General features: G+C 35.4%; 1 pseudogene; it reads left to right on the top strand.

The window, feature by feature from the left end:
- The first annotated feature begins 2,297 nt into the window (after positions 1–2,297).
- On the top strand, positions 2,298–2,641 carry LOC129501996 (mitochondrial import inner membrane translocase subunit TIM14-like; annotated as a pseudogene).
- Positions 2,642–25,882: the final 23,241 nt, after the last annotated feature.

The raw sequence follows: 25,882 nt of genomic DNA, 5'->3' as shown, positions 1-25,882 counted from the left end.
ACATTTCTTTTAAGAAAGATAGAGAAATGAAGTTGCTTTGTTGTCATCCTCTTAAATGAGGGTAGGGCCACTAAACCACTGGCATGGGAAAGCTCCTTTAAAGGATGTTCACGGCTACAGAGTATCAGGGCAAGAAAAATATAGAAATATTAGCTAGAGGCACTAAGAACATATATCCCAAGGAAAAGGAAAAGGATGTGTGGTGAGGGCTGGAGGCTGTAAGAAATGTGTAAAAGTAATGATGGAGACAAGGTAATTATGGAAGGGGATGATGGTCCTTAATATTGGAAGAGTTTTCATCCAGAAAGAAGGTCAAGCTTACAGTAATGACTGCATAACTGTTTGTTTCTTAAATTCCACATATGAGTGAAATCATATGGTATTTGTCTCTCTGACTGACTTATTTTGCTTGGCATAATTCACTCTAGTTCTATCCATGTTGTTGCAAATGGCAAGATTTCATTCTTTTTGATGGCTGAGTGATGGCCATTGTGTACACATGTGTGTGTGTGTGTGTGTGTGTGTGTACTGTATCCTCTTTATCCATTCATCAGAAACAAAACAGATGAACACAGGGGAAGGGAAGGAAAAATAAAATAAAATGAAAATTGAGAGGAAGGCAAACCATAAGTGACATCGAACTCTAGGAAACAAACTGAGGATTACTGGAGGGAATACGGGGGAAGGAAAGGACAGTTGGGTGATGGGCATTAAGGAGGGCACTTGATGTAATGAGCACTGGGTGTTCTATACAACTGATGAATCACCATATTCTACCTCTGAAACTTATAAAAAAGTGGGGGAAAATGACTGCATAACTACTAATACAAACCATCAGTAAAAATTAAAGGAAGGTAGGAATTGGCTTAATATAAGATAATCCTTCTAAATTTACAGCTTTTAAAATAATAAAATGTAAAGTTTTCCTCTCTACATTTGATAGTGAAACCTATTATTGAAATAATTCAAACTATAGCTATATGACAGTCCTTCAGCAATAATTTAGAAGCTCTACTTATAGTCCATAGCATAAGAAAAGAACAAAATCAGAATAAATGGCTATTAAGATCATTTGCAGTTCATTGATTCTCAGTTCATCCTCAGATAATTTGGCTGTGTTTCCCTATGGTTTCATGGAAAATAACAGGAAGCATTTTATTTATTGCAATATATTAAAGTATAGAAATTGTGCCAAAGGAAAAATTATAATATGATTAAATGAACGCCCCTCTTTATAATTACTGAAATCTTGGGAACATGTTTTTGTTAAATCTGAAGATAATGATTTAACTGCGATAAGACGATTATATTAAGTTCAAAGGAAGCACATAAAACTGGCTTTTGTAAAATAAATATTTGGAGCATGCTTTTAATGGTGATATTTTATTACAAATCATATACATAAATAATAAGGTGAACAAAGGGGATAATATTGGGTCTTTGTGTGGATCCAAGAAAAACTAATTGTTACAAAAAGAATGTATCATAAATATTAAATTCTTTTGCTTTGTTTTCTCCTAAATTCACATTCCTGTCAGCTTCCCACATGCAGAGTAAAGCCATGCGTCCCAAGTATTCCAGGATAACAGGGAGCAAGTTATGGATCCCTTTGACAAACAGATTACTGAAAAACAATTAGGATTGAAACTTCAGGTATGATAGATAAAGGCTCTTCCTAATTTCCTTTCAAATATCAAAAACCAAGCCTAGAAGTTACAAATTGTGTGTGTATAGCTGTTTCCCTCAGTATGAGGAACATACTCCTTCCACAGTGACAGCAAAAATAATTTTGTTGGGGCTCCCGGGTGGCTCAGTCAGTTAAGCATCCATCTCTTGGTTTCCACTCAGGGCATGATCTCAGGATCATGAGATTTTCTCTCCCTCTTTCTCTGTGCCTCCTGCTCATGCTCTCTTTCTCTCTCTTTCTCTCTGTCTCTGTCTCTCAAATAAATGAATGCATTAAAAAAATAACTTTATAGAATGGCCTTTATATTGGTAGACTGTTGGCGATGATATGGCAGCAGCAATCTAAAAAAAAATTGTGTTACTATTCAGATTAATATAAGAAGGTATTTTAACACTGCTGTTATAATCTAGTAAAGATTCTGTTCATTTAAGTAAATGTTCAAAACAAGCATTTAATTTTGATGGTACTACTATTTAAAATTCCATTTTGGGTTTGGTGCCTGCTGCTGGTGGCCACATGATCATCTGCTAGAGGCATGGGAACTGGCGGCTGTGGCCTTTGGGCTGGGATGAACCACACTCTCTGGAAACTGAGGAGCTGAGCCAGAGCCATGGCCAGCACAGTGGTAGCAGCTGGACTGACCATTGCAGCTGCAGGATTTGCAGGCTGTTATTTTTTGCAAGCCATCAAACATATGGAGCCTTGCATAAAACGAGGGCTTTTTTAAAAATCTGCATTCAGTGGTGGTTATATAGAAGTGGGTTTGAAGCCCAAATGACAAAATGAGAAGCAGTATTAATGCTAGGTGTAAGTCCTACTGCCAATAAAGGAAAAATCTGAGATATTCATCGACAGATTATGCTTTTAAGTCACCTGGACAAGGGAGGATCTCCTTATACAGCAGCCAAAAACAATGAAGCTAAAGTTTTACTAGAAGGTCAAGCTAAAAAATAAAGCAAATGGGTGATGAATTTTAAGTTCTTGTTAGTTCATGTATCTGAGTGCCAGTTTTTTTTTTCTAATAAAATGCCTCAAAGCTAAAAAAAAAAATCTTTTTTTAAAACTAGATTTTATTTCTTGCTATGGCATGGGAAGGTGATACTTTGGGAGAATCAAGGCCCAAATTTTCACTTAAGCATGGGAGAGCATTACTGATTGACCATTTTCTTAATGTTTATTACAAAGCTTTTCTAAGACAAACTTTTCCTCTAAGCTTTATCTAAGCATCCTCTCCACTTCAAATTTCATGGCAACACTATTGTTTATAAGAAATTTGTAGCTAAAATAACTTAGATATGAGCTAGGCCCTCTAGAGACTTTTTTAAATCTTGGAAGAAGAACAAGTCTGTACAAATATAAGGTGATGAGAAAGAAGGTAAGTGTGGGCACTCTCAAAAAATTTCATGAGAGTGATCAGGGTGGGACACAAGTTGCAAGAGCCTCCACAGGAAATCGGTTTACTATTGAATAAAATAATAGAAATGCAACTATTGTAAACTATTATAACTAATGGTACTAATGGAAGTTGAAGTTTTTTCCCCCTTTGTCTTCTGCTCTTTTTCTTCTTTCTTTTTCTGATAAGAACTACCAGATAATGTCTTAGACTTTGCTTATTAGTAGTAGTATTTATTATTTAAAGAATTTATAGGCTGCAACAATATATTGTCTTGTACTTTTCTTTGGAGGAAGTGTTTTGATAAATTCAGTTGAGTTAATATAGAAATAGATACAGAGCTTTTAATTCTTTTTTTATAATCCTCTTTTTTCCCCAAGTTTTTATTTCAATTCCAGCTATATAAAACACAGTACAGTATTAGTTTCAGGTGTTCAATTTAGTGACTCACCACTTACGTATAACACCCGGACCTCATCATTTATGTCAGTATTGATATATTTTATTTCTCAAAGATTTGTCCTTATCATTGAACTCTTTGAGTTTGTTGGAATTAAGTTGTTCATATATTCCACTATGACATGTGTATGCTTAGTAAGATTTGTAATGAGATCCTTGCTGTAATTCCTGATATTTGCGATTTTCTGTTTCCTAAGTTGCTTTTTCCTTGACCAGTCCTGCTAGTAGTTTAACTGATATTAAAAAATACAACTTTTGTGTTTGTTAATTTGTCCATTTTCTACTTTTTTAGAAAATAAATCTATGTATTTTTAATTCTGCTGACTTTATTACTTCCTTCTTTTACTTAATTTGTGTATAAATGATTTATCTTTTTCTAGCTGCAGAAGATGGAAAATTTTATCACTGATTTTATTTTTTTTAATATTTATTTATTTGAGAGAGAGAGAGAGAGCAGAGTGAGAGAAAGAGAGAACACAAGCTGTGGGGAGAGGCAAAGGAGAGGGAGAAGCAGGCTCCCTGCTGAGTGAGAAACCCCATGTGGGGCTCCATCTCAAGACCCTGAGATCATGACCTGAGCTGAAGGTAGAAAGAAACTTAACCAACTGAGCCACAAAGGCACCCCTCTATCACTGATTTTAAACTTTCTTATTGTCTTAAAATATTTATAGCTAGGTATTTCCCCCTTAGCTCCATCTCAGTGGCATCCCATACATTTTGATAAGTTGTGTTGTGATCAGAATTGAATTCAGACACTTGTGGTGAGTACAGCATATTGTACAGAGAAGTTGAATCCCTGTGTTGTACACGTGAAACAAACGTGATATTGTGTGTCAACTATACTCAATCTTAAAAAAAAAAAAGAATTGAATTCAGATCTTTTTATAATTCAATTGTGATTTCTTGTTTTATCATATTAATTATTTAGAGGTATGTGGCTTAATTTGGTTCATCTACATATAGTTTTTATTGTTCTTGTTTTGGAGTTTGCTAAGCTTCTCATGTCAGCAGGTTAGTGCTTTTCTCCAAACCTAAAGTACTTTTGGCTGTTACATCATTAAAATTTTTCTTTATTCTTTTTTTTTCTTTTGGGAAATCTAATTACATGTACACCAGACATGTTGATATTGTCTGATAAGTCATCAAAGCTATATTTAAAAAATATTTTCTTGATTTTTAAGATTAATTTCTCTTGAAGTTCTTTAAATTCATTGACCCTTTCCTCTGTAAACTTTAAACAATATATTTTTAATGAACCATACTTTTTTAAGCAGCTTTAGACTTATAAATGCAAATTGAAAATATAGTACGAGGAGTTCCTATACAACTTTTCACAGTTTCTCCTACTATTTACATGTCAGATTACTATGGTACATATGTAACAAATAATGAATCAGTATTAATTTATTATTATTTGCTAAAATCAATACTTTGTTCTGATTTCCTTAGGTTTCACCTAATATTTTTTTTCTTTTCCAGGATGTCACCCAGTATACTGTAATATGTGTAACTATCATGTGTCCTTAGGCTTCTCTGGGCTGTAACAGTTTCTCAGATTTTATCTTGTTTTTGTTGGCTTTGACAGTTTTGAGGAATACTGATTAGTTTTACTGGAGAATGCCCCATTACTAGAATTTATGTAATGTTTTTCTCATGAATAGATTGAAGCTATGGATTTTGGAAAGGAAAATTTCAGAAATGAGGTGTTATTTTTATCGTATCAAAACTATATGATAAAAATGATTTATGAATACTGATATTGACCTCAATCACCTAGTACCCACCCAAAGTAGCATTTGCCAGACTTCACTATAAGTTATACTTTGCCTCCAATTCCATACTGACTATTTGAGGGAAATCTCTGTGTGCACAGCATAACTCTCTGTGAGTTATGCTTTTGCTTTAGAGTGGAGTGTCTACATAAACTATTTGGAATACTTCATGAGAGATTTCTTACTTTTCTCCCATATGTTTATTCAATCATTTATTTATATCAGCTTGGACCCATGGATATGTATTTCATACTTTAGATTGTAATCTAATACTACTTTATTTATTTTGTTGCCTAAATTGTTTTAACTTTAGACATTGGAAGCTCTATCAATTGATTATCCAGTTTATTTATTTATTTATTTATTTATTTATTTATTTATTTATTATTTATTTTGTTGTGTATATTTATTGTCCTTTCCTTTGAAGTTCTTTGAGGTTTTTTATTATCCCTTGAGATTCCCTCTTCATTAAAGAATTATGACCAATACTTCCCTTATATCTTGACATTTATATAATAGTTGGTTTAAATTGCTTGTCACCTAATTCTAACTTGTGTGTTATCTCAGGGTCCCTTTATACTGATTGATTTGTGTCTGGACTAAGTGCCACTTTTTTCTCATTCTTGTCATGTCCAGATTTTTTTATTGCATAAGTAATACTGCCTTTAATATTATTAGAGACTCTGGATTCTGCTATTTTCCTCTGAAGAGTGTTAATTTTTGGTATAGTTTGCTTTTTCAATTACTGAATCATTGGTAAGAGACTTGTGACTTTTCTTCTGGAACCTGGTTTTATATGTTGATAGACTATATCTTTTTCAAGTTCACTGCAAATCTTTTAATTTTAGCACACAGTATTTTCTACCATATGACCTTTCTTGTTTTTTAATGAAAAGGCCGAAATTTATCTGAGATCTTCTTATTTAGCAGGACCCTTTATTTGAAATTTTATCTCTCTTTGATGGGCAACAGAATAAATCTTTCTACTTCATTTTCACTTTCTAGTTTGGGTTATAATGGATTTGTTTGATTATTACTCGATTCTTCTGTACATATTCAGTCCAGGGTCAGCCAAGAAGTCGAGAAGAGTTTTTCATGCAGATTTTACATAGATATTCAGGCTCCTCTCTACTGTGACTAACTTCCTTTCTGGGACTTCTTCCCTCATTTTCAAGTCATTCTAGCCCCAGACCTATATCCTGATACCTCAATCCAAAATAACAGTGTTTGGTGCTGGGAGGACTTTGGTGTCCCTTAGGGGAAAAGAATGTATAAATGACAGTATCAAAATTGCCATTGTCTTTTTCAAGGGCCAAATCTCATCTAGCTTTTGCTCATTCTTGTTTTGTCTCCACGTTCTTCAAATATCTGTTTTTTTCTTATATTTGTGTACAGTTTTAAAGTTGAGTAGTCTGATACATGATATCCTGCAATTTTTGGAATTAGAACTATCATTTGATTGCTTTTTCAATGATATTCAGAAATATCTTCTAAAAAAACCTGGGATAGATGGTGAAAGTGTGAAAATTAACTTTTGTCATAGAGGTTTATAGTAATAAGTGCAAAGTTTTTTTTGCAAGTGAATAAAATTTTATGGATGATAACTTCTAATGTATGTTTTGCAGAGAGCACAAAAGAGATGCTGGCAGATTTTGTAGCTCTGCTATTGGGTTTACTCTCTATAACAAAATATACATGTTTTTCTGTTTTTATTTAAAATTACCAACTTTGCTACCTTTGGCTGATGTAAAGATTTCAGTATGTAAATGCTATAAGGTCAAAGAGAAAAAAAATGGACACATGGATTTGAATAATTGATCTGCTCATTGCTAGCTAGCTTTATAGCCTCAGAAAACTTTTAAGATCTCTTTGAGCTTTATGTTCGTCACCTATAAACAGAAAAAGTTATACTATTAATGACTTAGTTTTGAAGAGAAGACTCAATCCTACAATATAATTGTTATCCTATAGTTGCTCCTATTGCCAAACATATGCCATACTACCTTCTTCTAAGCCTACTTTAAGTCATGGAAAGAAATGTAAAGTTTTTGGTTTTTAATTTATATGATTAATTCCAAGGAAGATTGACAAGCAATATACTTACTGCCTGTGTTGTTGTCTTGTTGATAAATGTTTTAGAGCTAGAGGGATTCAATACTGTATCTGGGTCTCATCCAGCTGCTGAGGAAGCAGGAAACAAAGTCCAGCTCCCAAATTGGGAGGTTATCAAGTTCTAGGCAGGGTGTCAATGTCTATTAGTTGGTGGGGAGGAAGGAGTTGAATAAGGAAAAGTCTGATATCCAATAGTGGATTTTGAAAATGATTCAAAATTTAGTAAATATGTAGCATGGTCATACATTTCTGTTGGAAGTTTCATTTAAGGTGCTCTTAAAAGGCCAGATTTTTTTTAACTGAAGAGGAAAATTAGTGAAGATATTTTAAAAGTTAGACTTCACATAGCATTACTCACATACCAGAATTACTGAGGCTATATCCTAAAGTAACCCCATTGTCTTCCTTTAGTGAAAAGTACAGTCTAATAAGTAAGAAAAAGTAAGAAAAAAATCTGGATATGAGAGTTGCTTAGGATGTGATACAGCTGTGGAAGACAAAATAAAGTGGAATCCTCAGAAAATTCTGAGATAAAGCAACATTTCAAAACTATATAGGGTTATTTGTAAATTTACTAGAAACAACATGCATTAACATATTAATATACCACATGAATTTATTTTATACATATTGCATATTCACTTGTCTAAGTAGAGTGGACTCATGTATGTTGTTTTGTTTTGTTGTTTTTTGTCATTTTGTTTTGTGGGATTTTTTTGTTGTTTTTGTTATTGATGTTTTAATGATTGCAGCCATTTAAATACACCAGATAAAAATTTAAGATAAAAATTCTGTATCATCTTAACAGGAATTTGACATACACTTCTTGGTTTGAAATATCACAAAGTTAAGAAAAGCCTGCTACTCCCCATTTAAAAACATTCAGTTAAATTTTTTTTAAAAATCTTAAAAAAATAATTCTTACAATCATTGGGAAAATATATTTAATTGAAAAGAAGAGAAAAATCAATAACCCAGTGAATTATAAGTAAGTGAGGTTGAGGTACATCCCTCTCTTGATTGTTATGGAATATTCAATCTTTACCAGAGTGCTGGAAACATAGAAGAAAGTCAAGGAATATTTACAAAATGAAAAAAATAAATAAATGAATGACTGTAATATGTATGGCTGCCTGGTGCCAGAATTCTAAGTATTGTACTGATGGAGAATTAATTACTACCTATTTCCCTTTATTATATTCTACTCTTTCACTGTGTAGGGAAACTATGAATATTGCCCTAAAAGCAAAGCTGCCCGATATTAAATCCTAAATTGAAAACACACCAATCTGGGGATGAGCTTATGCAGATTTGCATGGTGGTACAAACTGACACAATGGTGTATTCTATCCCAGAGGACAAGAGAATTGAGAAATAAAGGAGGTGGGAAACATATTTTATTTTCCCAAGCCTGGAATAAACCCTACAGAGAAGAGTGAAGCAAATATTTGAGCCCATCCTGTTGTCTGGGGGATATGAGATAAAGAGTGAATTTGTGCTTCACTGTTGCTCAGACCCATTTCAGTACTGTTTGAATCAAGAAACTGATAGATGTGAAGAAACCAGAAATTCTATGATTAGTGTACAGTTCTTTCTTCCCCTCCCACATGGTTCATCATGGGTGGAGATTCTTCATTTATGTTGTGAATTGAGAGATGAGAGGCATCCAAGAAGATTGCAAAACAAGCTGAGGCAACAGTGAGAGGATCTCCAAGGCAGGTTGAAAAGACTTGCATCCAAGGAAGCAGAATGGGAGCCATGATGAGAATCAGAAGAGAGATACATTAGAGCAAAATATGTATCCCCCACTTATAATTCTAAAGTGAGTTGGAAACTTCCAATACTTCCTAGGAATGTGGGATGAATAAATATAGACTTTTCCTACCTCTCTTCTTTCTCAAAAAGAAATGGTATACAGACCATGTCTGGGTGAGACTGAGAATTAGAACTTGTCTCTGAGTGTGAATCTCATTCTGGGTTCCTTCTGTTTTAGCCATGTCTGTCTCCTATCTTCTTCCTCATTCCAAGATCACGATTGCTGGCTCTGAATTTTTGGGTAGGTGAATAATATCATTGGAGTTGCATAGTTGGAAGTCCAATTTTGCCTAGAGTCATGTTGATTCCTCCAATAAGTCTTATCTATAAGAAAAGATAATATTTTGATCTGCTACCCATTTTACTTCTAAATTGAGTTTGAATTTAAAAGTGAGGTGACAGAGAAAAGATGATTGAATCTGACTTTTATATTGTAGTGTTTATCTACTTTTTTTTTTTTTGCCATATTTCACTGGATGTGGAACGTACTTTATCACACCATTTCAGTTGTGCTTGACCATATGGCTGCTTTGGTGAATGAATAGGAAAGGAAGAGATAGTGAGCCAGTGAGAAGACCCTAAGGGCTGCCATGTGTTTTTTATTCTCCTTCTGGATTTCTGCCATCAACCATGAGAAGAGCAGATCCCATTGAGCTGCTAGGCACTGGCACCCATTGGAGCAGACTTGAACTCACCATATCTCCTATAGCTGGGCTGCTCTGGTTGACTCTACACATTCATGAGAAAAATAAATGTTTGTGTTGTTTTAAGTCAGTATGAATATAGGGTTGTTCATGATGCAATTAAAACTCCTACAAAAAGCCTGGAACCTCAGAGGCATTGCCAAGGAGTTGCCAGGGAACCAAATGTGTACTAACAAGTGAGTTTCAGTGTTGTTCCTGCCAAAAAGTAAAAGAGAACAAGAAGCAGGCCTCTCCCTTCCTACCCCCAGTGATGAACAATCCACCTAGAAGAACTTGCCCTTTTTTTGGCAACCTGGAGACTTGTAAACTGTGAGAGTTAGGGAAGAACTGGGAGAGGGGAAGGACAGATCAATATGGAGTTGTGAGCCAGCCTGCTACTGACAGACAATTCTGATTTGATCTAGGAATTCACAGAAAAGGACAAATGGAAGAATTATAATGAGCTAGTTTAAGGAATTCATACTAGGGAAACAGAGGCTGCAAGTCGGAAATTAAATTCAGATATATAAATAAAGAAAATATATTACTTTGACACACCCAAACAATAATCTGTGAATCATATGCCCAGCACATTTCTTAAGCAAATTGCAATATCACAAGTCTCACAGTCTTTAGATGTCCCAAAGAAAGGATTTCCTAAAGTCACTTACAAGGAAAAGAATTTAAGGCCAACCACCATGGCCATGACTTATTGGTTTCCAGTGGGAACTACTTAAATGACCTGTTCCATGTCTGTTCACATGTTCAGCCTTCTTTATCTTCTTGGTATACAGGTCCACTGCCATCTCTCAGAAAGTCTGAGTATACTCATCTCTTCTGGGGATCTCATATATTACTAGGAAATGTCAAAGAAAATTGTTCCCATTGATCTGGTCAGTGACCACATTTCTTTTAGGTAGATCTATAGGTTTAGGAGTCACACCTACATAGAATTTTTTTTTTTTTCCTTTTTGAGATGTATTCCCTTTCTGTGCACTGTTTTGTCAGGGAAACATTTTCCTAATGGTATGGAAGGTAGAGTTTCTTAAATATCGCCATATTGATTGCTATGGGCTGAATATGTCCTCCTAAAATTCATGTGTTAAAATCCTAATGCCTAGTGTGATGGTATTAGAAGATGTGGTCTTTGAGAGGCTCTGCTGTCATGAACAAATTAGAGCCTTTAAGAGGATTCAGAGCCTTAGCCCCTTCCTCCATGTGAGAACACAGCAATAAAGCACCAGCTATGAACCAGGAAGAGTCCTCACCACAGTACAAACATACTGGCTCCTTGACCTTGGATTTCCCAGCCTCCAGAACTTTAAGAAATAAATTTCTGTTGTTTATAAACTTTCCAGGCTGTGGCACTGTTATAGCAGCATAAAATGACTAAGACATTGACACAATGCCATTCTTTGGAGTTCATGTCTCCCTGCTTTTTTAGTGAGATGTCAAGTTACTAATATCAATCCTATTTTCAATTCAATGACCTACATTTTATCTCACCTCTTTTTATGCTCTGTTTGAAGAAAAAAAAAAGTAAGCTCTTCTTCCCCAGATGAATCACATTTAAGCCTCTGGGCATCCGAAAACAATATAAATAATAGTCAATTTACTCCCATGAGGCACAGGGGCTCATTAAGAAAATTAAGAACACACACATGAAACAATCTCAACAGTCACCATATGCTATGTTGGCAAAATTAGGCCTATTTATCATTCTATCATCAGTATAATCTAAAATATTAAGCAGATCAAGCATTTTTGAGTTTCACAAGCTAAGTAGAAAAGAGAACATAAAGTGCTTAATAGAACATAATTGGGAAATTTCTATTTCTAGGCCACCTTGATGGTAATTCCACCATGGGCTGAAATGCTTAAGTTGTTGTCACACTCATTTTACATGTCAGTGTGTCTGAACAATGTCAATGCCAACTCTATCCCTCTAGGAATCCACCTAGGTGTTGGCTCTGGTAACTTCAGAAGAGAGGGTTGTCAGCACTGCTGGCTGAGCAGATGAGGACAAATAAATATTCATACTCTGCTCCTTGCATGTGACACTTGTATTGTGAAATCAATGTCCACATTTCAAAAACATCGCCCAAATTTACCTCTTTTACTCCAAAGAGGAAGCCATCTAAAAAACACTCTTTTCTTGGTGATTTAGGGATTCAAAAAAGAGGAAGGAGAAAATTGGGGATTATTAAATTGTAGTTTTCTTGTTCTTAATGGAAATGCAAGGGAGCCCAATGAGGATTAGCTACCAAGTATCAAGATGTGTCTATAGCATATTAAGAATGACTTAGAAGGTAATAAAATTTTGTTATAGACCTTTCACTGTTGTACTTTTCATTAAGTTACCTCAAAATATGCAGTTACTTTGCTGCACACTATAGAGCATTTTTAGTAATCTCTTTTTAACATTTCTGTTAAAAAACATTTTGATGAGTTGAAAAGGTATGTAATGTGTATTCTAAGATGTGTAGTATGACATAGAAAAAGCACCAACAATATCAATTATATAACATGGCTAATCAAGATGTAGATAATCTTAGATGCAGTAGAAAATAAGTCAGCATGTTCAAGAGGTGGATCACATCTGTCTGATTTACTTGAGCTTGGAGTGTTGAGAATACATGTAGAAGTGTAGCTAGGTAAAGGCCAAAATGAATTCTTTGATGTTTTCTGCTTCTTTACAGAAATATATTTCCTTCTCTATAGTCTTTAGTTTCAAAACAACAATAACGACAACAACAACAACAAAACAATAACAATAGCAACAGCAACAACAAAACAGTGTAAAGGCCAGGACTACATAGCCCTTTTCTCCACTTCCCATTTACATCTCTTTAAAAAGAGCAGAGTTACTGGGTTCCCATGTGTGACAGACACTACGTATGCATGTGCCTGAAAGCCTGCAAAAGGATGGAAAGGTGCATTGACCTTAAGGATTATTTTACTTCTCTTCTGGGTAACCATTCACTGTGGCAACTGTCATGGAACAACACCCACTAACTGTTTCTGCATACAAGGAAGGTGGTTAGGGGAGAGGGAGAGAAATACAGAAGGTAGAGAAGAGAAAGGGAACACCATCTGTACAGGAGTATTTGCTCCTGTATGAGACAGTATGAGGGAGTATGAGAGAGCTCATACATCCTAATAATTTAAACCATTGGTTTTATTCTGATAGATCTGTGAAGGTATTTCATTAATAATGAAAGACAAGGATGTCTTCTATCACCTTGTTACCTCTATAGCAAGATTCATCCACCTAGCTCAATTATATAAGCTCAAAATAATGTGTGTTTTGATATTTCCAGCTGGTGGGGAAGCTTTTTGGTTGTAACTAATATAGATTTTTCAAGAGCTAGTAAACTATTATTACTGTCACATATTTCCCCACGGCCCAGAAGATACATCTAAAGTAGTTATCGATGAAATAAGGAAAAAAATCTCTGACCACCTGCAATCAACCCATCAATCAGCAGTGCTGTCATTCAGGACATAGGTACTGGACAACAAAATCCACTCCAAAGAGCACAGGATGGGAAAATATTATTTTATTAAGTAATTCGTTAAATAACATGTACTCACTGGCTCAGTCCAAAAATATTATGGAAGTTTATAGAAATACATATAATGCAGTAAGTGAAAATAAAATGTAAAATAAACGTCTACGTGGAGTTGGTTGACTACTTGATGTGATCAGATAGAGGAATTGGCATGGATGAAGAAAAGCATGGCTATCCACATGTAGTTCAGACCACTCGATGAACCACATGCCAGTCTTCAGGGAAGCCTAAGGTGAAAACAAGTACAAGTAGCTTGGAATATATGTACCATTATGATATCCTCTTACTATTTTTTTAATGTATCAAATAAAATAACTACACATTTGTAAAATTTATATATGCTAAAATGAGAAATTTCATTAGTAACACCTACCAGATTGAATTTCGCAAGACAGGAAACAAAAAAAAAATAGGGACTTTTATTACACCATTTTCCAAAATAGATAATTGTAAACATTTAAAAAAAATTGATGATTTTATTTATTCATGAGAGACACACAGAAAGAGGCAGAAACACAGGCAGAGGGAGAAGCAGGCTCCCTGTGGGGAGCCTGATGTGGGACTGAATCCCGGGACCCCAAGATTATGACCTGTGCCAAAGGCAGACAGTCAATCATTGAGCCACTTAGGTGCCTGCCCCTAATTAAACATTTACTTGTAGGAATAAACAACAGGTAAGAAAGAGGAACCATAAACCTCACTGAGGTATATAGGAGGGTATATTTTGTTGAGGTTTATCCACATAAAAGTGTAACTCAAACATTTAATTAATTTGTTTTTTAAAAATTTAATATAAAATGGTGTCCCCAGCCTGGTTTTAAAAAATAGTTTTAACAATTTAAAACTTTGTGAGGCCTACAAAATATACTTCAAAAATCTTTTATTAAAAGAATATTTTATTAACATTGTCAATTTTGTAAAAACATAATTTTAATTTTTTAAATTTCTCATCCTGGGTGCCTATTTTTAATTATGATTGTAAGAATGCTACTGAATCACATTAAAATTTCATATGAAGTAATTGTATTCATTTTCATCGTTTTTAAGTGAAGCTACACATTTTTCCTGTCAACTCTTTCCTTTGTTGCGCAAGTTCACATATTCTTGCTACCGAATTCCATATCAGAGGTGTCACATACTTATGTTGTGTACATCCTTGGAAATATCCCCTTTAAATGGTGTCAAACAAAGATAAGGGATTGCATAACATTTTCAAGTATATGAGAGACAGAGATCATTTCTGTTTTTTTTTTGTTTTTTAAGAGTGAACAAAAACTCACACCTACAGTTTGTGGCTTGCTAAAAGTCACATAGCTGGTATGCAAGCAAAGATAGAGCAAGGGGTAGGAACCAGGTTTAGTCATTTCTACTGATTTCTTTTTTCACTGTATTATCATCTTTCATCTTCAAATTCACCCCTTTGAGAAAATGGATTTTGGTTAGAAAATATTACTTAGTCAACACACATCTTTAGGATTATTTGCATTATAATGGCATTTTATACTTAGATTGGTAATTTGTTTTATATTGGTAAACTACGTATGCAGTGCGCACACACAAACACACACACACACACACACACACACACACACACTTTGACATGGTTTGGTGAGAAATTTCCAGAGAGAATCATTTATCATAAATAAGAATCATACTTCTGTGTTGGAACCGTATAAAAAAACTCTATATAGACACTCAGATGTAATCTGCAAAACGGTACTACGCAGAAGAAATTGCTCCGAATTTTGAGTTAGAGGCTCCTGCATTCAAATTCTGCTGTATTATCCTAAAACCTATTGACATCTTTATTTTTTTGTCTCCTACTTCCCTTACTTCCTTTCTAATCCTTTCTGTTTCTTCCTCTTTTTCTCATTCACTCTCTTCTTTCTTTACTTCCTTCCGTTCTGAATAATTTAACCAACAAGCTATTAGGTATCCAAAATGAGAAATAGGACCTGGCAAGAGCTGGGGCCTGGCGAGAAAAGTGACTTAGCAGGGAGGGGTCCAGCAAGGTCAAGAGATTAGATACACACAGGCAAATCATTGCAAATGGCAAGCTGTCATTCTTTTTGACGGCTGAATAATATTCCATTGCATATATAGGTGTATACCACTACTTTATTCATCAGTCAATGGACATTTAGGCTCTTTCCAAATTTTGGCAAATGTTAATAATGCTGCAACATTGGGGTACATGTGTCCCTTTGAATCAGCACTTTTGTATCCTTTGGATAAATACCTAATAGTGCAATTGCTGTATAGTAGGGTAGTTCTATTTTTGACTTTTTTTTTTTTTTAGATTTTATTTATTCATGAGAGATGGGGGGGGGGGTGGCAGAGAGACACAGGCAGAGGGAGAAGCAGCAGGCTCCATGCAGGGAACCCGACCGACATGGGACATGATCCCGGGTCTCCAGGATCACACCCTGGGCTGAAGGCAGTGCTAAACTGCTGAGCCACCAGGGCTGCCCTATTTTTAACTTTTTGAGGATACTCCATACAGTTTTCCAGAGTGGCTACACCAGTTTCATTCACATCAACAGTGAAAAAGAATTCCTTTTTTTCCTCACTCTTACCACCTATTGTCTCTTAGTATAATGTCTTTAAAGAGCCATCTATGTTGTAGCAGGTCTCAGAATTTCATTCCATTTTAAAACTGAGTAATATTCTTCTGAATTTTCATTTATTTATTCATCTGTCTATGGGCATTTGAAATGTTTCTACCTTTTTGCCAAAGTGCTATGAACATTAATGTGAAAATATCTGTCCTAATCCTGCTTTGAATTACTTTGCCTATTTATATAGAAGAGGAATTGCTGGATCATATGGCAATTTTATGTTTAATTTGTTGAAGGATCATCATACTGTTTACCTCATTACCAGTACCATTTTGTATTATCACTAGCAACACACAAAGGTTTTGATTTCTCTCCATCCTCACCAACACTTGTTTTTTTTTTCTTTTTCACTTGAGATAGACATGTTTCCTTATTTAATCCTTAAAGTAGAAACATATTTTATAGGACAAAAGAAATTAAATATTGTATCTCTTCTGTGATTACTACCTTCTCCTGTTAATCATTCTGCAATGCATTGAACACATGCTATGAGCCAAGCACTTCTATCAGCTGTAAAAAGAATTAATGATTTGTTGGTCTAATGCTCATGAAAATCTGAATCAGGGATCCCTGGGTGGCGCAGTGGTTTGGCGCCTGCCTTTGGCCCAGGGCCCGATCCTGGAGACCCGGGATCGAATCCCACATCAGGCTCTTGGTGCATGGAGCCTGCTTCTCCCTCTGCCTGTGTCTCTGCCTCTCTCTCTCTCTCTCTCTCTGTATCATAAATAAATAAAAAAAATAAAAAAATAAAAAAAAAAAAGAAAATCTGAATCATCACTAATGGCTCTTTTCTCAGAACCTGAGTATCAAGGTCAAGTTTGATGCCAATATATATACCAAAATCCACTTCTGATTAAAAACTTGCATTTTAATTTATTTAATAAATATTTCTTAAATATCAGACACTGTCTTTAGTTTTAGGGAAAGATGGTGAGTAAAAAGTAATAAAAAGTAGTCTCTACCATCATGGCATTTACAGGCTAATGGAAACATTGATCAAACAATGACACAAATAAGCATTTAATTACAGCTACAGTAAGTGCTATCAAGAACAGTTACTCAATAATTCATATTCATGACTTGGAATGAAAGTTGTTTTTTTTTTGTTGTTGTTGTTGTTTTGTTTTTTTTCCGGGATGCCTGGGTGGCTCAGTGGTTTGAGTGCCTGCCTTCAGCTCAGGGCGTGATCCCAGTTCGGGGATCAAGTCCCACATTGGACTCCCTGCGAGGAGCCTGCTTCTCCCTTTGCCTGTGCGTCTGCCTCTCTCTCTGTGTCTCTCATGAATAAATAAATAAAACCTTTAAAAAAAAGTTTTTTTTTTTTCTTTCAAGTTAATAGAAACAAGTCTTTATTAAGTAACTTTCAGTATCAGGATAATAAAACTCTTATAATTCTCCTTATAGCAAATATTTAATATTACTTTGGCCAACTTAAGTTAAAGGCCTTTTATCATAAAATATTGTCTTAACTTTACTCAAATTAAATTTATAATGCCTTTGACTTCCCCTCATGTATACAATGCAAGAGTCTAGTAAAATAAGCAAATATTAAACTATATTGATAATTTATCTTTTTCAGATTTTGTTGTTTAGAAATAGCACATGCACCCAATATATGTCTGCTCCTTGGCTTATTAGTTGGCAGTGTACAATGCAACACAATGCAAAATGTGTTTGGTGAACATTCATTCACATCTATAAGATGGCAGCTAAAGATTAGGTTTCAATACCGACATTTAACTATTCTATAAGTAATTAGCATTACATCATACTATATCATCAAGGCAATTTTTTATACTAAAAAAATTAAAATAAGACTGTAGTTTACAAACATTTTTGCAAAATGTAACTCTTCAAGTGGAAATAAGAAAAAAACGAAATTTGTCTATTTACTATTCAGTACACACAAATATCAATTTTTCTTATACTGAGACAAAAGCTGTTGTGTGTCAGGAAAATAATACTTTAAAAAATAATTACCAAAAAATCCACCAACATAATGTTTGTCCTTTCAATACCAACTCAGATCAAACAAAGCTTTCCTAAAGAAGTGACATTGGTACTGAGATTAGAAAGACAAATAGAAATCTACCTGGGAAAAGAGAAAACAGAAAACAAAGAAAAGGGATTTTCAAGAAAATAAAGTCCCTTTGCCTGGAGGGCACATAGTGGAAAAGGCTAACCTGAGTGAGGCATAGAGTGAGCGGGTACTTAGCACAAATGTCCTCTGAGTTTAGTAAGAGTCAGATTGTACTAATAAGAATTGATTAATATTTTAAAAGCTTTTTTTAAAAAAGACTTTATTCATGAGACACACAAAGGGAGAGAGAGAGAGAGAGGCAGAGACATAGGCAGAGAGAGAAACAGGCTCCATGCAGGGAGCCCGACGTGGGACTCCATCCCTGGACTCCAGGATCACGCCCTGGGCTGAAGGCAGGTGCTCAAATGCTGAGCCACCCAGGCATCCCAGAATTGATTAATGATTTAAGCACAAGATGTCTTTTAATGATCAAAGAGGAGATTTCAATTAGGCAGTTGCAGTGACATGTCTGGTGTTCAGAGGAGGGGTCTGAGAGGTGGATGTGAACTTGGGAATACTAGTTAGCGTGTGCTTTGTAGTTAAAGCCATGTGTATAGACCAGATTTCCAGGGACAGAGCTTAGAATAAGAAGAAAAGAGCCAGGGTCCAAACCTTGAAGAATTCTAACCATGAGTAATCCAGAATAGGAGGAGAATAGGATAGAAAGTGAACAACCAGTGAGACAAGTAACAACAACCAACCAAACAAAACAAAACAAAGATAAATCCAGGAAAAGGTGGAGGTTGAAAGGTGGAGGTTTTTACAAAGGTGCAGCTAATCATATAATAATGTTGGACTTTGCTGGAATGTCAAGAGAGGTGACACCTGAAAACTCTCCACTGGACTTAGGACCAATGAAGAAACTGAGGGAGGACACATTTTGTACTAGACCAAAAAAATAGGTAGAAGGTGAAAAAAATATCAAGAATAGCAAAATACACAATTGTTTTCAAGACATTCAGTTATGAAGATGTTAGCAAGATAGCGCAGTGCCTGGAGGAGTGTGCTTGCTGGAGGGAGAGATTATTTGACCTTTTGTTTTAGATACTGAAGACTTGTATTTAAAAACAAAAGGAGAAGGATCTAGGTAAAAGATGAAGGAAGGAAAACAACAATTGAAGCATCTAAGATCTAGAGAGAGGTCAGGTTCAGTGCACAGGAGGAAGAAAAGGCCTTTGACGGATTGGTGGGATCTTCTTTTATTTTACAAAGGTGAATAAGGACAGGGTGGGCAGATGCAGGAAGGTTTATTGATGACCTCTCATCTCATTTCTGGCTCTACTTATGACTCCATGACTGGAAACCACCAACATGTTCAGGGCCTGTTTTCTTATATATAAATTAAAGAAGTGGGATTGGATAACTTAATACTTAAATTACTTTCAACCCTAAAATTCACTAAATTGTTTCCTATTTTCAATTCTGACAATATCAGATGACTTTTACATCTTGCATACCACTGGATTTTATGTGGACAGCTGTTTTGTTATCATTTATGGCAATATGTGTAGTTCATAGGGATCCTGTGTGTGACTTGTAGTGAACTAATATATTTTTTTTCTTTTGTACTCCCTGATTGTAGTTACTGATGTGAGCAGTAGTTTGTTGTGGTATTTTGATAACTATAAGGGCTAAAGATCTCAAGAAAATGAAGGAAAAATTTAGAGGGGCTTTCCTTTTGGTTCTAACCTCACTTCTCTGAGGTTGGAACTTCAGGCTTTATTTCTTATAAATACTTTTTAAGCAGCTTTATTGAGGTACAATAGGCAAAGTCCTGTACCACCTGGATGGTTCAGTCAGTTGAGTGTCCAACTCTTGATTTTGGCTCAGGTCTTGATCTCCGGGTCTTGGGATCGAGCCCCATGATGAGCTTCCCACTCAACAGGAGAGTCTGCTTGAGATTCTCTTCCTCTGTCCCTCCCTCCACTTATACACACACAGACACACACACACACACACACACACACACACTCTTAAATAAATAAATATATCTTAAAAAATAGAACCTTGCACCTTCTCAATGTATACAATTTGATGAGTTGGACATCTGCATGCACCTGTGACACCGTTAGGGTGACTATCAAAACTAAAAGGTAAGTGCTAGCAAGAATGTGGAGAAAAGGAAACCTTAATATACTGTTGATGGGAATATAAAATGGTGCAGCCATTATGAAAAACAGTAAAAAACTAAAAAAATAGAACTAGCATATGATCTGGCAATCTCACTTCTGGATGTATATCTAGAAGAAGTGAAACCAGGATTTAGAAGTAGCATCTGCACTCCCTTATTAAATTCAGTCTTATTCACAATAGCCAAATTCTTGGTATATTAGGAACATATAGACCTTTCACTGACAACTTTTAAGAGTCCTAAACCAAATCTTATTAATGATGGCTCACATTAGCTGTTCTAGGTGACCCCAAGTTGTCTGTGGTATTTTTGAAGAGTAATACTAATAATGGTTAACTCATTTTGTGACACAATCACAAAATTTAAATCTGGCTTCAATATTTCAGAAAAAGGATGAAATTGTGTGGTTCATGTTGACCCTCACAAATACACTTAAAGTTATCATGAAAGATATACAGAGATATCAGTGTGGGCTGGGCATTTGTACTTTTACCCCTCAGGGTGTTGTTGTTATTGTTCAGTCCATTTTTGAGCCACCTAAACTGAGTGCCTGTAGGCACCAGCCTCACTACATGCCTTCCTGGCTTCCTTACAATGTCAATATCAGGACTGCCACCTATGGAAGAAGAAACATGTCTTCCTGTCTTAACATAAAACTACCCTATGATCCAACAATTGTACTACAGGGGATTTAGCCAAAGGATACAAAAAACTGATTTGAAGGGATACATGCACCCCCATGTTTATAGCAGCATCATCAACAATAGAAAAATTATGGAAAAAGCCCAAGTATTCATCAACTTATGAATGGATAAAGGAGATTTGGTGTATATGTACAATGGAATATTACTCAGCCATCAAAAAGAATGAGAGCTTGCCATTTGCAACAACACAGATGGAGCTAGAGAGTACTATGCTAAGTGAAATAAATCAGAGAAAGACAAATATCAGATGATTTCACTCACATGTGGAACTTAAGAACCAAAACAGATGAATGTAGGGAAAAAAAGAAAGGCAAAACAAGAAACAGACTCTTAACTACAGAGAAAAAACTGATGGTTACCATCAGGGAGGTGGGTAGGAGGATGGGGAAAATAGGTGATGGGGATTACAGGGTGCAACTGTTGTGATGAGCACCGGTTGTTGTATGGAAGTTTTGAATCACTCTATTGTACACCAGAAACTAATGTTACACTGTGTGTTAACTATCTAGGGTTTAAATAGAAACTTTAAAAAATAAAAAATAAAATAAAATCCCAGGCAGCATTGATGACAAGATATTCCCTCAAAGCAAGGGGCTAATGACTAAGTCAGTCTTTTTGACAAAAGAACTCTTAATTTTATAGCCTCGTTTCACATCTCTTTGAATTCCTCTTCTACTTATTTTTCAGAATTAGACAAAAATTTTTCAGAATTAGACAAAAAAAATACTTTGATTGACCTTGTGAATATGTTTTGCTTGATTGTCAAGACCCAATAGACTTTCAAAAAGATGCTCAAGCAATTTCTCTGGCACTTGGTGAATAAAATCGATCATATTATCTCCTATTTCTTTAACTTTGCCAATTCAATAATTCTTTGTTTTCCAAATTAAGAATATTTTATAATTTACTTTGGTAGTTTAGGTTTCCACAGTCCCATTATAGCTCAAGCTACTTTGTATTTTATCATTGAGCACACATGGGGGGTTTGAGCCACCAACGGAAATGCCTGGGGCACTATAGGAAAGTTTACCTGCAGGATTATCCTATTTTCATTTACAGGTTACTTCTGAACAGTTTTTGAAGAGGGCGCTGCCGCAGTCAGAGTAGGAATTTTCACCAGCAGATACGAATCAAACACCAGGGGGCAGGCTTGGATCACAAAAGTTTGTCAGACTCCTCTGGAGAGAAGTGAAGGGTTTGTACAGGAAACAGTAGTGCAATCACTTTGGTTTACAAATTGGATTTTTCCTAAAAATAATCTATTTGTTTCATTTCCGCAAATCCAGGAGATTATAATTCATATAACATTTTACATTTTACAGTTTTGTAAAATAAAAAATAAACTTTCTCAATTCCGATTTTCTATTTAATTCTACTCAACATACATTATCTTATTAGGGATAAAGTTTGTTTGTTTGTTTGTTTGTTTTACAAATAGTACTGCTCTCTAAATGTTAATCTACATGACAATTTGTTTTGTAAACCTAACCAAACAAACAGAAAATATTTAATTGGATATTGAAAAAATACTTTGGAATCTTGGATCTTTAAAATATATTTACTTTTATCTACGTTATTATGGAAAATTTGATATTGCTGATGTGCAAAAAGGAAGAAAACACCGGGCAGCTTTCATCTATAGACCCAAAGAGAAGCAGTGTTACCATCTAGTGTACTTCTTTTAAGATAAATTTTTTCATCAAGATATTTCTCAATCTCAATTTACCTGCTTTTATTTTTCATTTAATAACTTTACAATTTTCTGTCATTGAATATTCTTCTACATAGTGATGTGTGACAACTTCATAGTATTTATTGTATCCATGTGCATAATTTGTATCCTCAATGCCTTATTTTAAGTTAGATTACTTACAACTTTTGAAAAGTTCCGCTACAATAAAAATAACATATTCTTTGGCTTCTCAAATAGGAGGACTGTGATGCATATATTTTCCTATTCAGACTTTTCTTTATGCATTGAGAAGAACAACATAGTTTAACTTCAGTGTGAAAGATGAATTTCAGATGAGGACAGTAAACTAATTTACAGCCTCTTGAAGAAAGGTGAATCACAATTTAGAGGCCAGTTTTCACACTCACTTTAGGTATTAGTTATCTAATTCTCTTCCTATGGCATTACGTCAAACCACATTTAATAACCACTTGTCCAAGTAAGGCATTTAAAATGTGGTTCCTCATTATGACTAAGAATATGATCAATTTTTATTCCCATTATTTAAATCATCCCGATTTAATGCCACATAAAAACACTTGAATGGTAGGCTTTCTCATATTTCAAGGTATATTTCTGTGTCAATGCACATTTATGCCATTGCCAGTGACAACTACAGTGCTTAGGGTCACTCCTAAACTTACATAATTAAAATTATTTAGGACTATCTGAAATAAATAGTTTTGGAAATGACAACTCAGCTTTCAAGGTTTTTGTACTGATATGAATTGTGAAAATAATTGTGGAATTATACAACCAGTGATGAAATCAGTGCTTGAACACATTGTTTGAAGCATCTTTATGCCCCAGATTCCTCTTCTGTAAAGTAGGGTTGGGCAGAGCTATTTTTGCAAGATTACCACATTAGAAGTGTTTGCTCTAATGAACCTGCGGTGCTGGGCCTCCTTTATGGACACTGAAAATAGGGAAGGACATTATGCTGTGTAATAGTTAACTGCTCCAAAGCCTTATGTTTAACAGCAGGGGATGAGGTGACCTTACATTTGATGTAAACCCTTCTCCTCCCCTTAAGGATAGACTGTAAACCCAGGCATTGGGCCTAAAATGATGTCACTTCTTGATTTTTAACCCCAACTTCAGTGGTCATGAAGGGATTCACATTCTGGAGTTAAGACATACCTTTTCAGACCTCTTTGCCTCCATGAAAAATGGCCAAAATAGTCCCAGAACCTCACATGTAGTTGGTAGGATATAAAATGGGGCAGTCACAGTAACATACAGTTTGACAGTTCCAAAGAATACTAAACATAGGTACCATGTGGCCCATCAATTCAACTCCCAGATATATCCCCCTCAAATAAGAAAAACATCCACATAAAGATTTGAACATGAATTTCCATAGCACCATGATTCATAATAGCACAAAAGTAGAACCAACCTAAACCTATCAACCAATGAATGAATAATGAAAGTGTGTTATATCCATAAAATAGAATCTTATTTGACCATAAAAAGGAATTGAGTACTGATACAGGCTACAGTGTGGATGAACCTTGAAAACATTCTGCTGAGTGAAAGAAGCCGGTACAAACACATACATCTTATGATTCTATTTATGTGAAATGTCCAGAATTGGGAAATCCTCAGATAGAGGAGGTAAATTAGAGTTGCTTTGGCTGGGAATGGGAAGGTGGGGAGGGAGAATAGAAAGTAAATGCTAATGGGTTTAAGGTTTTTTTGTGGGGCGGTGATAAAAATATACTAAAATTAGGTTTGGTAATTGTTGCACAACTCTGTGAATATGTTAGAAACCAATGGGGCACCTGGGTGGCTCAGTGGTTGAGGGTCTGCCTTCAGCTCGGGTCATGATCCCTGGGTCCTGGAATCGAGTCCCACATCAGGCTCCCTGCACGGAGCCTGCTTCTGCCTCTGCCTATGTCTCTGCTTCTCTCTCTGGGTCTCTCATGAATAAATAAATAAATAAAATCTATAAAAAAAAGAAGAAAAAAAAAGAAACCAATGAATTGTGGACAATTTTAAATGGGTAAAAAACATATGTTATATTAACTATCTTAATAAGGCTGTTAAAAAAAAAAAAAAAAAGATGTCCAAGTTAGCCAGCCCTCCCTTTTCCTCATCCCCGAAGCTTAGATCTTCACCTAAACTCTCTAGCACTATTTGCTAGGACCCATCTTATGTCCATTATCACCATTATTTCAAGCACCACAAAACTCTCAGAATCCCAAGTCTCCTTTTACCTCCTCACTCTTATCACTGTCAGGTTCTGCATATGGCCCATTCCTTTACCTCCCCTCACTCCTGCCCTACTAAATACCCCCTCATCTTCTTGCATTAACAGAAACCTGGTTGTCTCCTATGAGCACTGCTTTCCAGAAAACTCTCTCAACCAGTAGACTTCATTCCGGTAGGTCCAGAGGGAATATGTTGTCTTTGCTCCTCAATTATATTTTCAGATCTTTCACTCTTTGTTTCCTGAAAACTCCTAACCTTAAATCTTATGTCATCAGATTATTTTAATATTCTCTCTTATGTTACTAACTTCAACCAAAGTTGTTCTTCTGGCCCTCTCAATAATCTTAATTCAGTCCCTTTTCTTTTCTTTTTAAGATTTATTTATTTATTTTGGAGAGAGAGAGGGAGCATGAACGGGGAGAGGCAGAAGGAGAGGGAGAGAGAATCTGAAGCAGGGTCCTCACTGGATGCAGAGCCTGATGACGAGCTGGATCTCATAAGCCTGAGTCGTGATCTGAGCCAAAACCAAAAGTCTAATGCTTAACCAGCTGTGGCACCCAGAAGTCCCTTATTTCCATTTCTTATCTTAGGTCTTGATGATTTGAATAGCTGCAATACACTGGCTTCTAGTATTTCTTCTCCACTCCCTTACCCCGGCCCCCACTTGATTGAATAAACGAGTTAATGAATGAAAATTATTTCTCAAATGTTAAACTACTGTTTATGTCACCAAAGTCCACATATGTTTAAAATAATATGTGCCAGGGATGCCTGGGTGACTCAGTGGTTGAGCATCTGCCTTCTGCTCAGGGCATGATCCCGGGGTCCTGGGGAAGCCTGCTTCTCCCTCTGTTTATATCTCTGCCACTCTCTCTGTGTCTCTCCTGAATAAATTAATAATATCTTTAAT

The sequence above is a fragment of the Nyctereutes procyonoides genome, unplaced genomic scaffold (genome assembly GCF_905146905.1).
Source record: "Nyctereutes procyonoides isolate TBG_1078 unplaced genomic scaffold, NYPRO_anot_genome, whole genome shotgun sequence".
NCBI lineage: Eukaryota > Metazoa > Chordata > Mammalia > Carnivora > Canidae > Nyctereutes > Nyctereutes procyonoides.
Note: the sequence above shows the minus strand (reverse complement) of the source record. Positions and strands in the feature narration are given on the sequence as shown.